The sequence below is a fragment of the Pleurodeles waltl genome, chromosome 7, assembly GCF_031143425.1.
Source record: "Pleurodeles waltl isolate 20211129_DDA chromosome 7, aPleWal1.hap1.20221129, whole genome shotgun sequence".
In the NCBI taxonomy this organism is placed as follows: domain Eukaryota; kingdom Metazoa; phylum Chordata; class Amphibia; order Caudata; family Salamandridae; genus Pleurodeles; species Pleurodeles waltl.
Window position 1 is genome coordinate 98415552 of NC_090446.1, and position 13133 is coordinate 98428684.

The window sequence follows — 13133 nt, forward strand, 5'->3', positions numbered from 1 at the left end:
TCTGCCCCTCTGTACCAAGGCAATTGTACAAAATCGCCTACTTGTGAGCAGCAGAAAAGTTAACCCCATCTATAGCAACCAAATAACTCTCAAAAGATTTAAACCAGTGTTGCCATCTTATCGTAGGGATGCCAGGTTCAGGTAGAAATGCCAACGGTAAGTTAGCTGTTTGCATCGTGAGAGTCAAAAAGGTGCACACAAAGTATGGCAGCAGACAGCTAGGTATAAGCGTGCGGATCGCTGTACAAATCTGCTAAATCTGTAGCAGTCAAAGGACAAAGTGTGAGACAGCAACTAGAATCACATGAAACGCCGGTCAAAATTTGTTAAGTGGACGCCTGCTGTAAATAAACTGTATTAAACATGTGTTAAACCCATTTAACACCCAAGGTGAAGTTCCATTTGGATGCCATGCGCCAGCAAAAGCGTGTAGATTGCTATACAGATCTACAATAAAGGGTAACAGTTACAATTTGCCAGACTCTGTAAGTATCCGTAAGAAATCACAGCAGCTTTGCCTCTGTGAATCCTCAGTGAGTCGCGTCTGATTTATTTGTTTTTCCTTTTTTTTTTTTTTAAATGCGGCTACAACAACGTGCTATAGTTTTACAGTCTATTGCTGAGGCTAAACTTGGAGCTAATCCTTCAGCTGTGCAGTTGCTTAGCAACTTCCGCGTATCTTTGACGCGCGTCAAAACACTTGAACACGTGACGTAAATGAAAATACATTTTGCGAAGTGTCAACACAGATTTTGTGCCGCACGCGTCCAGACGCCGTAAACCTTCATCCGTCTGTAACTAGGTAACGGATTGCCGCGCGCATCCAACCTCGCGTGAATAGTAGACCTGGCGTCTGTTACCCGGCAACAATAACAGTGTTGCGAGCAAGCCAAAAACAGACGGAATACAAAGGATAAAAGGGTTACCGCAATTGTAAAGAGGCGGAGTCCAATCTCCATTTACAGGATGCCAGCTGTTTCAACGCTGGTTACACAAATAGCAAAACGAAGGGCTGCGAGGACCTGAAGTAATAAATGAGGTTGCGTAGGTCTGAATGGTGTTGAAAAGCTTGTCGCCAAATAAATGTTGTGTTCTCAATCGAACTGGAATGAATCAGGAGTCTTGATTAGCCCTTGAACACAAAGTTTATTTCCTGATGAACACCAGTGTTTTTTTGCTGCACGTATTCATTGGGTTATTTCATCTGCACGGATCTTAGGTGTTCTATTATTTTCGTTTTGCTTGTGCATCACCTCACATTTTTCTCTTCATTTTTTTTTTATCTTCTTTTCTTGGTTTTGATTGCGGTATTATTTTGGTGGTAACTTCTGGTGGTTATTCGGATCTCAAGGAATTAGATTAAATTCATTATTTTGTTGTTTTTTATGTTTATCAGGTTGTATACATACAGGAAGGACGAGAACCTATAAGATCGGCGATATCATTAATTAAATATTGAAAAGGAACTGCCCTCATGAAAGCGGCCTTATAAATTGGAGGGCTACCGCCGAAACGCGCGTAGGCTTGGTTCCTGCAGTTGTTTGGATGGATTACGAATTTATAGTATTAAAATATTTTTTTAAAATCTTGTTTTTGTTTATGAATCAGTGAGACGGAGACGCAGTTAAGATTTGAATTCTAACACGGTTCTATTATGAATATCATTTAAGTTCTAGAAAAAGAAAGTGTATATTTAGTGTTTATTTCACTGTATTTTTTGTAAATTCAAATTTCATTTCTTTGTTTATTGTTGTGCTTTTATTATCTTTCCTGTCTCGTCTTGTGTGACTCTTTGTGTTTGTTTATCGACTGTATATATATATATGTGTAGGTATTATTTTGAAGAAATTTAGTGCCCGTCTTTCCTTGTGAATATGTATATATATTTATTTATATAATTCTGATTATGTTGTTCAGTGTTTGTTGTACATACATATGTAATAAATATCATTTTGTGTATCTTTGTTAAAATTATTTGTGAGTTGTTCTGTTTATTATTGTGGACAACAGTGGTTACTAGTTGTAGCTCATTTATTTTTTCTTGTACTCAAGTATTTTCCCTGGATGGGCTACTTATTGTACCAGGGACCCTTGATAGTTTTTTCCGTTGTGATACGACACTTTGTCGAGAGGGTTATGTTTATATGGATTTTTTGATGTATGTCAGAATTTTAGTTATTTAATATTGACTCTCTTGAGATTCTTATACCACGGGGTACATCGGTTTGTTTTTCTATTTCTGTTTTATCTCTCTGTGTATTTTTCGGTATCTCTTTTGGTGGTTTTCTATTCTTCTCTTTATTTGTCTCTCTTCTTTTTTCATTTATTGTTTCCCCTTGTTTTGGTGAGTTGGTGAGTTTCCGTTTAAATCTGTGTCCTGTTCTGATTTTTTGAACTATGGATGGGATAAAGACATTTGGATTCTCTGAAGAAGATTTGATTAAATTGTTAGGACAACCGAGATCAGGGACAGGGTCCAACCCTGGATTTAATCAACCTAGAGAAGGTTGGTTTAAATTGGTGGAATTAAAAAAGAAGGCTAGGCGAACGGAACTGCATGCGGATTTTATGTTAGAATATCTGAGAGCAGGAGTAATACCAACAGGCCTAAGAGTGAGAAATATACCAGGCCTTTGTACAGAAATACGCAAATTTTTAGAGAAATGGTCCTTAATATCAAATAGATGTTCCCGAGATTGGATGATCCTTATTGTGGAGATGGCGAGGGAACTGATTGAAATACCAACCTCAGAAATACAGACACTTGAAGAAGAATTAAGAACTCAAGACTCTGTACATGAAGCTAAGAAACAACTAGAGATGGTGAACCAGGAATTAGACTCTTTTGATGCTTATCTGATAAAACGAAAGTCAGATAAACTCAGGAAAGACATCAGATGGTTTACCCAAGAGAAAGCTTATCCTTATCTGTCAGAGAAATACTACCAGGAGTATAATCAGGCTGGTCAATTGTCAGACCGACAATTTTGGACCAGCAAAAAAATCGTCACTTTTTCTGATACGTCTGAGGGAGAAGGTACTAGTGATCAATCTGAACAGTCAGGCAATAGGAGTTCTTATCATGAGGACTTTAATCAGCCCAACCGTTTTTTATCTCGGAGAGGATCACAACGTACCAGGTTCAGAAACCAACAGAGAGGCAGATATTACAACACAGACAGCCCCACCCATTTTCTCCAGACAAGGAGACAACAATACGGGAGGGACTAGATCCCATACCAGTATTTAATCTTACCTCTTGTGACTTGGATACAGATATGGAAGCAATTTTGAAAAAAGGTTTATCCTTTGTTCCCAGTGTATCCATTAACTACTTTGGACTTCTTACTGATTTACATGCATTTTTTAGACGTATTAGACTGGGAAGACTTTTTGAGAATAGGAGTGACACTGGAGAGAACAATCTGTCTGGATTGAAACCTATTTCTACTTTCACTCCTAGTCTGGATATGGTTGGACCAGAAATAAGAATATTTGAGAATCTGGTCCTTGAGAAAGTCAAGAAATTATGTAAATTCACTCCTATGCCTGATTTTAATCTTTCGAGGAATGAACAACAGGCCCTTCTAAGATTACAGCAAAATAAAAATATTGTTGTTAAGCCGTGTGACAAAGGGGGAGGAATTGTCCTCCTTGAAACAGATCAATACAAACATAAAATTAATCTTATGCTAGGAATATCAGAGCATTATAGCAAAGCTAACAATAGTTGGCAAAGGCAGGTGAAAAAGGCAATTCAAGAAGTTAGTCTGAAAGCATATAATGACGGACTGATTTGTGAAAAAGAATACATATATTTGAATCCTATGACCACTAGAGTTCCTATTTTGTATGGTCTACCGAAAATACATAAAAACGAGATAGACCCTCCTTTTCGACCTATTGTGTCCACGGTAGGATCCATTACTGAACCATTATCGAAATTTGTGGAGAAGTTTTTGAAAACTAGAGTAGTACAACTCCCTACATATATCAAAGATACAGGACACATTATTTCAATATTGGAAGGGGTCAGTTTCAATCCTGACACTGAGCTTCTGGTGACCATGGACATCGAGGCTTTATATACGAACATCCCTCAACATGAAGCTTGGCAGGCAGTACGACAACTATTTGATAAGGAAGGTATGACGGATCATTAATTGTTTGTTCTTGATTGCCTAAAGATTGTATTGGAAGGCAATTTTTTTTAATTTGATGGAACGATGTACCAGCAGAAAAAGGGAGTTAGCATGGGAGCAGCTTGTGCCCCCAGTGTTGCAAATATTTATGTGGGTTTATTTGAACAGACCCACATTTACAATGAAATTGCCCCTTTTTATGAGAATATCAGGCTTTGGTCTAGGTATATAGATGTCTTTTTTATATGGTCAGGGCATGAAGAATAATTGGATGAGTTCTGTGAATGGATTAATTTATGTGATACAAATCTCAAATTTTCCATTCACAGGAGCAGGGATAAAATTGAGTTTTTAGACATTTGGATAAAAAATCATAACTCCCAGTTAAAAGTGTAACTTTATACTAAATCCACGGCTAAGAACACTATTCTGCATTTTGACAGTTATCATCCAGGAAGCCAAAAACAAGGTGTTGCCTTCAGTCAATTTCTTCGTATTCGTAGAAATTGTACAGAACTGAGTGAATACAACATACATGCCGATGTGCTCCAACAAAAACTCCTCTTGAGGGGATACCCTAAGAGATTGATTAGGGAATCGTACAAACTGGCAAAATACTACAACAGAGAGCGCATGTTCCAACAACGCACAAAAGAACCTAAACAGCAATTAGTTTGTGTCATTCAACATTCAAATATGAATGACAAAATCAGGAAAATAATTAACAGCAATTGGCAAATCCTGAATAGTGACCAAACTATTATACCTTTAGAGAGACCTCTTTTGGCGTTTAAGAAAAATCAGAACATTCGGAACAAATTGGTCAAGGCAGCCCTACCAAGAGAGAAGGAGTTCTGTCAGAAGTCCATCACTGGAACAGTTCCAGTTATGGGAAATCATCAGTGTGGGACCTGCAAAGCATGTCCCAAAGCCGTGGTAAGTGACCTATTGATGTGGAAACAAAAGAGGTATAAACTGTGTGATATGACTAATTGCAGAACCTCCAATTGTATATATCTGATCACATGTCCCTGCCCGGCTGGGTACGTGGGAGAAACTGGACGTGAAATTAGAGTCCGAATTCTGGAACATCTATCCAATATTCGTAACAAGAGGGAGGGAGCTCCCCTAGTGCAGCACTGGTTGAAAGAAAAACATGATTTGGACGATTTAACTTGGACGGTTTTAGAAAAAATTAAGGATATTCCAGGCAAAGAAAGGGAAAACATAAGGAAAAAGCGGGAAGTTTTTTGGATTTTTACTCTGGATACACACGATGGTGGTCTGAATGAGCACATACCTTGGGAAAATGCCTTAATTTGAATATTTCTTTGGCATTTAGTGCAATTCTCCCTAGAAGTGAGTTACCATCTCCGATAGTTGGAAGTATTTGTGGTTTTTTCCCCCTTAAGATCTTGGGTTTGGTGACGTAACAAGAGAGGTCTGGGTCCATAGTTTAGAATGTTGAGTAGGAGGTATGGCCCCTACGCTGTAAGAGGGATACATATTCTTTATGGTCCCCTGGTATTTTGAAAATGAACCAGTGTAGGTGAATTTATTCAAAAATTTGTTGGTAGTGTGATCATTAAATAAATATTGAGGGCGTTGTCATCTCCCCTAAAAATACATTTTAGTGATATTTTTGTCTATCTATCCATTTTTATGCTGGCTGTATGTCCATTCTAAGATGGCCGACACCGTCTTTGGTTCTGCTCCTGACAGGGGATCTTGTGATTACGGTTGTAACCTCGCGTTTTTTTACCGCGAATATAAATGAGATGCCTGATTTCAAAATGGAGGTTGTTTCATTCGGCAATCTCTTATAGGGCACCCGTGACTTATATCCTCTGAAGGAAATCGGCCACTCGGAAAGGTAGGCGCTTCTTTTCTCTGCTGTAAAGAACGGCAGTTTTTAATAAAAAGAGAGGATCCTGAGATGCCGATGAAAGACAATAAAGTCGTTTTCAAGTTTATATTTTGACTCGTGTTTCTGTGCACCGGGAAGGCATTGCGCCCTGCTCTGGGGTAAGAAGTGGGGCTTTGAAGCTCTAGGAGGAAATGTTTAGCCCTTTTGGAGTAGATGTCGCAATAACAACGTGTGTGAGAATTTAGATAGTGAGTTTTAAAAAAATTTAAAAAGTATGATGGAGCTAACTTTATTCTTATTACAATACTGGTTTCTCCCTTTTCTCTATACACAGATGGAGGATTCATAGGAGTTATGTGAATAGATCCCTTTAGGAATTGTTCTATCGTGAAAAATATCTTGGTAGGTAAAGTAGTAGTGTTTTGTGCCTATTGGTACGAGATTGGCCGTTTAGATTTCTCATCTCTATGTCTTTATTTCTTCATATTTTTTTTATTTTTCTATTTTTCCGTCTGCTTGTTTACTTAAGGTGTTTGTTTGGAACTATCAGAAGTGGAAGCTAGAGATTTGATCTTTTCCTGCTTTGTGTTTGATGAAACTCATCAACATCGCCGCTTGGTATCTACTATTATTAATATCTATTTTTGTGAATGTTGTTATGGGAGAATCCACATTTATGGTGGTTTTTTTTTTGCTGCACGTATTCATTGGGTTATTTCATCTGCACGGATCTTAGGTGTTCTATTATTTTCGTTTTGCTTGTGCATCACCTCACATTTTTCTCCATTTTATTTTTTTTAAAAAATTTTATCTTCTTTTCTTGGTTTTGATTGCGGTATTATTTTGGTGGTAACTTCTGGTGGTTATTCGGATCTCAAGGAATTAGATTAAATTCATTATTTTGTTGTTTTTTATGTTTATCAGGTTGTATACATACAGGAAGGACAAGAACATATAAGATCGGCGATATTATTCATTAAATATTGAAAAGGAACTGCCCTGATGAAGGCGGCCTTATAAATTGGAGGGCTACCACCGAAACGCGCGTAGGCTTGGTTCCTGCAGTTGTTTGGATGGATTACGAATTTATAGTGTTAAAATATTTTTAAAAAATCTTGTTTTTGTTTATGAATCAGTGAGACGGAGACGCAGTTAAGATTTGAATTCTAACACGGTTCTATTATGAATATCATTTAAGTTCTAGAAAAAGAAAGTGTATATTTAGTGTTTATTTCACTGTATTTTTTGTAAATTCAAATTTCATTTCTTTGTTTATTGTTGTGCTTTTATTATCTTTCCTGTCTCGTCTTGTGTGACTCTTTGTGTTTGTTTATCGACTGTATATATATATATATATGTGTGTAGGTATTATTTTGAAGAAATTTAGTGCCCGTCTTTCCTTGTGAATATGTGTGTATATATATATATATATATATATATATATATATATATATATATATATACATATATATAATTCTGATTATGTTGTTCAGTGTTTGTTGTACATACATATGTAATAAATATCATTTCGTGTATCTTTGTTAAAATTATTTGTGAGTTGTTCTGTTTATTATTGTGAACAACAGTGGTTACTAGTTGTAGCTCATTTATTTTTTCTTGTACTCAAACACCAATGTCCTCACAGCACCGAGTCCCAGCAAACTGTCACACCCAGCACCTGTGAGGTCATCGTAGTTCTTTGGTGTTAACATTCCATAAAGACATACTACAAATTACAGAACAGCCTATGTAGAATTCATACATAGGCTGTAGAATTCAAAACAAAACACAACAATGGCCTTTCTAGAATCTTGAATCGTGCCTAAAGTTTATCCCTTGATTTATTTGTAACATATGTACTTTTTTATGTATTTATATTTTGAAGTTGTGTGTTTTTGTAAAATGTGTATATTTGTTATGTATGTTGTATGGCCTGTCTATGTCAGGCTGAAATAATGAATAAACTTGAACTTAATCCATCGATTGAGGCTAGAGGCCGTGCTGGTACCACCATTGCTACTGTGGGGTGGTGGTTACTTATTCATATGCAGCCTTTTTACTCATTGCTTTTTTTGGTTTTGACTTGTCATGGTTTTTGGTCATCTGTGATTAAAACAATGGCTAAAAGCACAAATATTTCTTTTGGTTCCAAAAAGCACACATTGCTATAGCAGTCCCTGACACTTAAGGGACTCCTTTGGTTGTGAATATGCTCCTTGTGAAAGGGACGAATGCCACCACTCACTTTGAAGTTAAACATTGGTGGAAGAGGGCTGACATGTTGCGCCATCTGAGTGTAACTTCAGCCCGTAGTCATGTGGGTTAGAAATGTAGAACTTTCATGGAGTATGATATCCATAAAACCAGAAAGTAATGGAGAACCAGTCCTGACCCCTCTATGCGGCAAAGATAGATGATAGAGATCACTCTAAATCCAAAGAATCTCAAAACCGCAAAACAACCTTGCTGTGCTGAATGACTTTGTTTCACTGATAGCCTAGGAGGAGCTGCTGTAGCTCTACATCCATTTTATGGTCCTAGTTCATATTCTCCCTTGTATATCATGTTTGATTAAATTCTCAAAGTTGATATAACTTCCCCACCTCTTCTTTCAACTTGTTCCCATGTAGAGGTGCAATTTGCTAAAAGATGTAATTTTAGCCCTCAATTAACATTCTGAGAAACCTTCTCACCTTGTGCCCTTTCCCCCAGCTAAAAGTATTCCACTTGAGACAGGTAAGAGGCAACTCTACTTTATCAAGTTTTGGAGACCTATGTTGTAGTTTTAAGTTGGTTACCCTTCGCCAAGTCTTCTGGGCCTATGTTGACTTATAACACCTCTCTAAATCTGCCAGCGCTCTTTACAGTTTTTAATTTAAACCTTAAGATCCTAATGAGCTTTTTTGCTCATCTCATCTCCATGATGGTCTTCATTGTATTGTTGTATATGTGCCTTGCAGATCCCGCAAGAGGGTGACGTCATGGAATGATTTGGCCAAGGTCAGTGGCCATGTGTATCAAAATATTGTCCAACCTTGGAATTCTTTAACTTGCGCCTCGAGGCATTTGTAATCAAAATGCAATCTAGCCTTACATGTTTTTAAAGGAAGTAGAGTGGTACACAAAATCATTTTTGCTCCTCCAAGCATTTTGACCGATCAATCAGGATTAACGTGAGCCTGTAAATGTTAAAATGACTAGTGGTGTCTAGTGTTACCCTGCTAAATGTAATAAATGAGACAAACACACATGTAGGTGTCTCATGTAAATGAGACAAACACAAGTAGATGTCTCATGTAATATGTTTGAGTAAATATTTCTAACACAGATAAGTTTGAGGTTGACTGCTGTGGTGTCAGGACATTGGGAGGCAATGCAAACAGTGTAACTTGGTTTGCGTGTTAGCTGACACATTGCTGCATTTTAATAGTAGGTTCTGTGTGATACTTGAAGCCTGTTGTTAATGTGGCATTCAGACATTTAGGTTTCTCGTCTGAGAAACCTCTCTCACCCTTCTGGATTCCTTCACATATTCTAGTCAATCAGTGGAGTTGTTTTCTGAATAATATTTTACCTTCTCTTCAGCCACCACAGAACTTAGCAGGTGTTCCCTTGATGTATAGAGCTCTTTCTGAGAAACAACATCCCGTTTCGAAGAGAGGAATTCCACTTCCAGTTTTCTGTTAGCGCATTAAGACATACACTGTGGGATAGATCACAATTGTGAACATTTATCAAAAAGGAGGGTTATCAAGTTTGAATTGATTGCATTTTGTATCCCTCCTTGTACCAGAAATAGCACCAACTCGATGTTTCCCATGGTCCCAAGATCTTTAGAGAGAATGGACTCTGCTCCCAGGTGTCACAATGGCAGCAAAGAGCCTATGAAAAGTTGATAGGCTTGGTTCACTGCCTAGAATTAATGGGAGGCCAATTGATTTAATCTGTTTCCTTACTCAATAGATTTTTAAGTTACAGTCTCGCTCAGAACTGTGTTGGTTTGTCAGTCTGCGTTTGCTCATGTGTAGCTTCAGGTTCAGAGAGATGTGGCTGCATCAGTTTTTGTGGTTATTTGAGCAAAGTTTCTCACAAAGCCTTTGTTTTTCATAAATCTGAATGATTTTGGAGCACAAGAATCTAACCATACATTTCAACTCTTAGCCACTGGGTGCACATGGCTATTTCTATGCCTTACAAAGCTGGTGGAGATTCAAATTCTTCCTGCTGCCTAATTGCTTATCTAATAGTATAATGGCTGCTTCACTGGCAGTGGCCCATGGTACTTGCATTGCTGGTTTGCAGAACCAATGCTTCAGCTTCCCCAGTTACCTTCATTGAGCCCCCAAGACCCAGGGATGTCTTCTAAGGCTGCTTTTGGTGCTGCTCTTTTTGGTTCTGCTGCATTATGAGCAGGGATATAGCTTCGGGGTAGGGGAGTGTTTGGCATGTGACGACCCCCAAATAAATACATTCTGCCTTTGGTGATGGAGTCTTGGGGCCCTAAGTCTGGTATGTTATTTCTTGGTCAGTTTTTAATTGTGAGTCAAGAATGAAACACAAAACAGTGACCTTTGATGTAAACAGGAGTGAGCGAGAGACACTTATCTGGCTAATTTTCAAAATGTGAAGCCAGATAACCTGGAATCAAAATCGAGTTCCCTGCTCGTCAAATTGTATGATACTAGGCAAATACTTTATTTCACAGAGCTTCATTTTTCTTGATCACATATGAGTTTATGTTTAAATACCTGATTTCAGAATGTGCACTGTACAAGCATCTCTTATGACTGATTTAATAGATTTTAATGGTGCTTCTACTATATAGAATGAAGGCCGTGTTTTGGGTTACATGACTACTGACTAAGCTCTACATTCACTAATGGCATTATCATTGGGGGGTTGAGCCATGCATGTTTCACTTTTTTAATAAATGTCTGTCTATGCAGAAATATAATTTAATGCACTATAATAAAAAACTTCTGCATGTTAAAGAAATGCACTTTTTGAATTCTGAAAAGAGTGTATCACATTTTTATAGATTAAGGCCCGCATTTCAACATTGGTGGGCGGCAAGCGCCGCCTGCCAAGTTGAAACCGCCGGGAAGCTGCCAATGCAGCCGGCAATGCAGCCGCACTCCCGCAGGGCCGATTTGGAGATCCCTGCTGGGCCGGCGGGCGGAAACCTGGTTTCCGCCTGCCGGCCCAGCGGGGATCTCAGCCGCAACACAGGAGCCGGATCCAAATGGAGTCAGCGGTGTTGCGGCTGTGCGACAGGTGCAGTTGCACCCGCCGCGCTTTTCACTGTCTGCTATGCAGACAGTGAAAAGCTGCATGTGGTCGTGGCAGGGGGCCTTGCGACTCCCCTTTCCGCCAGCCTATTCATGGCGGTTCAAACCGCCATGAAAAGGCTGGCGGGAGGGGGACTCGTAATCCCCTGGGCAGTGCTGCAAGCAGCGCTGCCCTGGGGGATTTAAACCGCCGGGACTAAAGTGGCGGGAAACTGCCGGTCCCGGCGGTGCGACCGCGGCACTTCCGCCGCGGTCGTAATTCCCCAGGAAGCACCGCTTGGGTTGTAATGACCCCCTATGTTTGTTACACCTTATACATACCAAATGTTTTCATCACTTAGCTCATGCACAGACTCCCATGGCTCGGCTCTGGCTCAGCTCGACCTATAATTTGGCTGTACACCCTCTTCTATTTGTGACTCAGGCTTAATGCATTTGGCTGTCAGTCTCTTGCTAAAATAATTTGTGAAAGACGAGTACTAGAAACATGGATCCCTGCCCACATGCGCTGATTTGACAACTATACAATCAACGCTTCTTGTAGCAGAGACACAGGAGAGGGTGTGCAGTGAAAATAGATTTAAAATAAGTGGTCCCAGGCCAGGGACAAGGCAGTTGTGTTGTATGTGATCGTAGCAATGAGTTCCCAAGGAGTACTGCTAGGCACAAGTGGGACAAGCAGGGGCGTAGCTTCAGCTGGTGTGTTTGGTGTGTGACACCCCTCAAATGCATTCTTAGTTTGGTATTTAGGTCTAGAGGCTCTTAGTTGGGTCTACTGTATCTGTGTCAGTTTTTCTTGTTGTTTGCATTTCACTAAGAAGTTTTAACTTGTACATTTTTTGGGGATCAGGATTTTAAATATATGCAGTTGCTGGTGTACAAAAAATTTAGTAAATCTGCACCCAGTGAAGTACTCCTTGAATGGGAGGAAATTTCCTACTGTTTGGAGATTGACAAAGACATTGACAGTCGTATGCTTGGAAAGCTGCATTATTTTCCAGTTTCCATGCATAATACTGTCAAACAAACACCAAAAGGGTGATTGAATGAACTAGTCTAATCAGGATCAATCATTCAGGGTAGCATTCCAACCCATAATCAAGACAGAGGCCCACCTAATGCAAGTCCGTACTGACAATGTTCCTCATGGAAACAGTCCTTCTCAAACCCTGGTCAACTCACTCCTCCACCCTGCAGCCTACTGCGTTTTTAGTTGGGGAATTTTGAGATTCACAACCCCAGAATCTCACTGACTAAATTATGGTCCTATTTAGTATCTTGCACTTTTGGTGTTTTGTCCTTTCCCGGTTCCTTCGTGCATTCTTTTTTTGGACACTTTTAATGTTTTTTTTTGTTGGGTGTTTGTTTTCCAACTGTCAGAAGTTTCACCATCTGCTGTGACCTGTGATGCCTAGACATCCTGGAAAGCATCGCCAGTACCCAGGTCAAAGCAGTTACCACAACACCTACCATGGCATAAGATAAGCTGTTGATTTGTGGGACTGAGTTCTTCTCTAAAATTACATCTTCACAACATGTTTCTTGCTGGCATCTATACCTTTATTGCACCTTTTTAGCTCACTTGTCACGTCGAAGAACTAGTGTTGGGTCCCTCTGCCCATTGCTGTCATTCCAGTGCAGGGTTTGTCGTCACCAACCTGAACAGCAAGTGCTTGTGTGTACTCTCTCTTCTCCTGTTTTCTTCTTTGTTCTCTTGTGGGATATAATGCTCCTTGGTACCTCAAGAGAAGGTCGGAGCAGCTGGAACTCTTGAAGGCTTCACATCTTCGTCTGAAATTTGACAGAGGGTTTCTTTAATTAGAGGCTTGCCATTTG

The 13133-nt window shown here is 39.3% G+C and overlaps 2 long non-coding RNA genes across 3 annotated transcripts in view; both read left to right on the top strand.

The window, feature by feature from the left end:
* Positions 1 to 13133, top strand: part of LOC138303757 (uncharacterized) — a 123653-nt gene that overhangs the window by 48039 nt on the left and 62481 nt on the right. The gene's annotated exons all lie outside the window — the stretch shown is intronic.
* LOC138247206 (uncharacterized) lies at positions 1490 to 6972 on the top strand. The gene is made up of 3 exons (XR_011194362.1): positions 1490 to 1518; positions 6344 to 6627; positions 6934 to 6972. It is a non-coding gene; the product is annotated as an uncharacterized lncRNA (long non-coding RNA).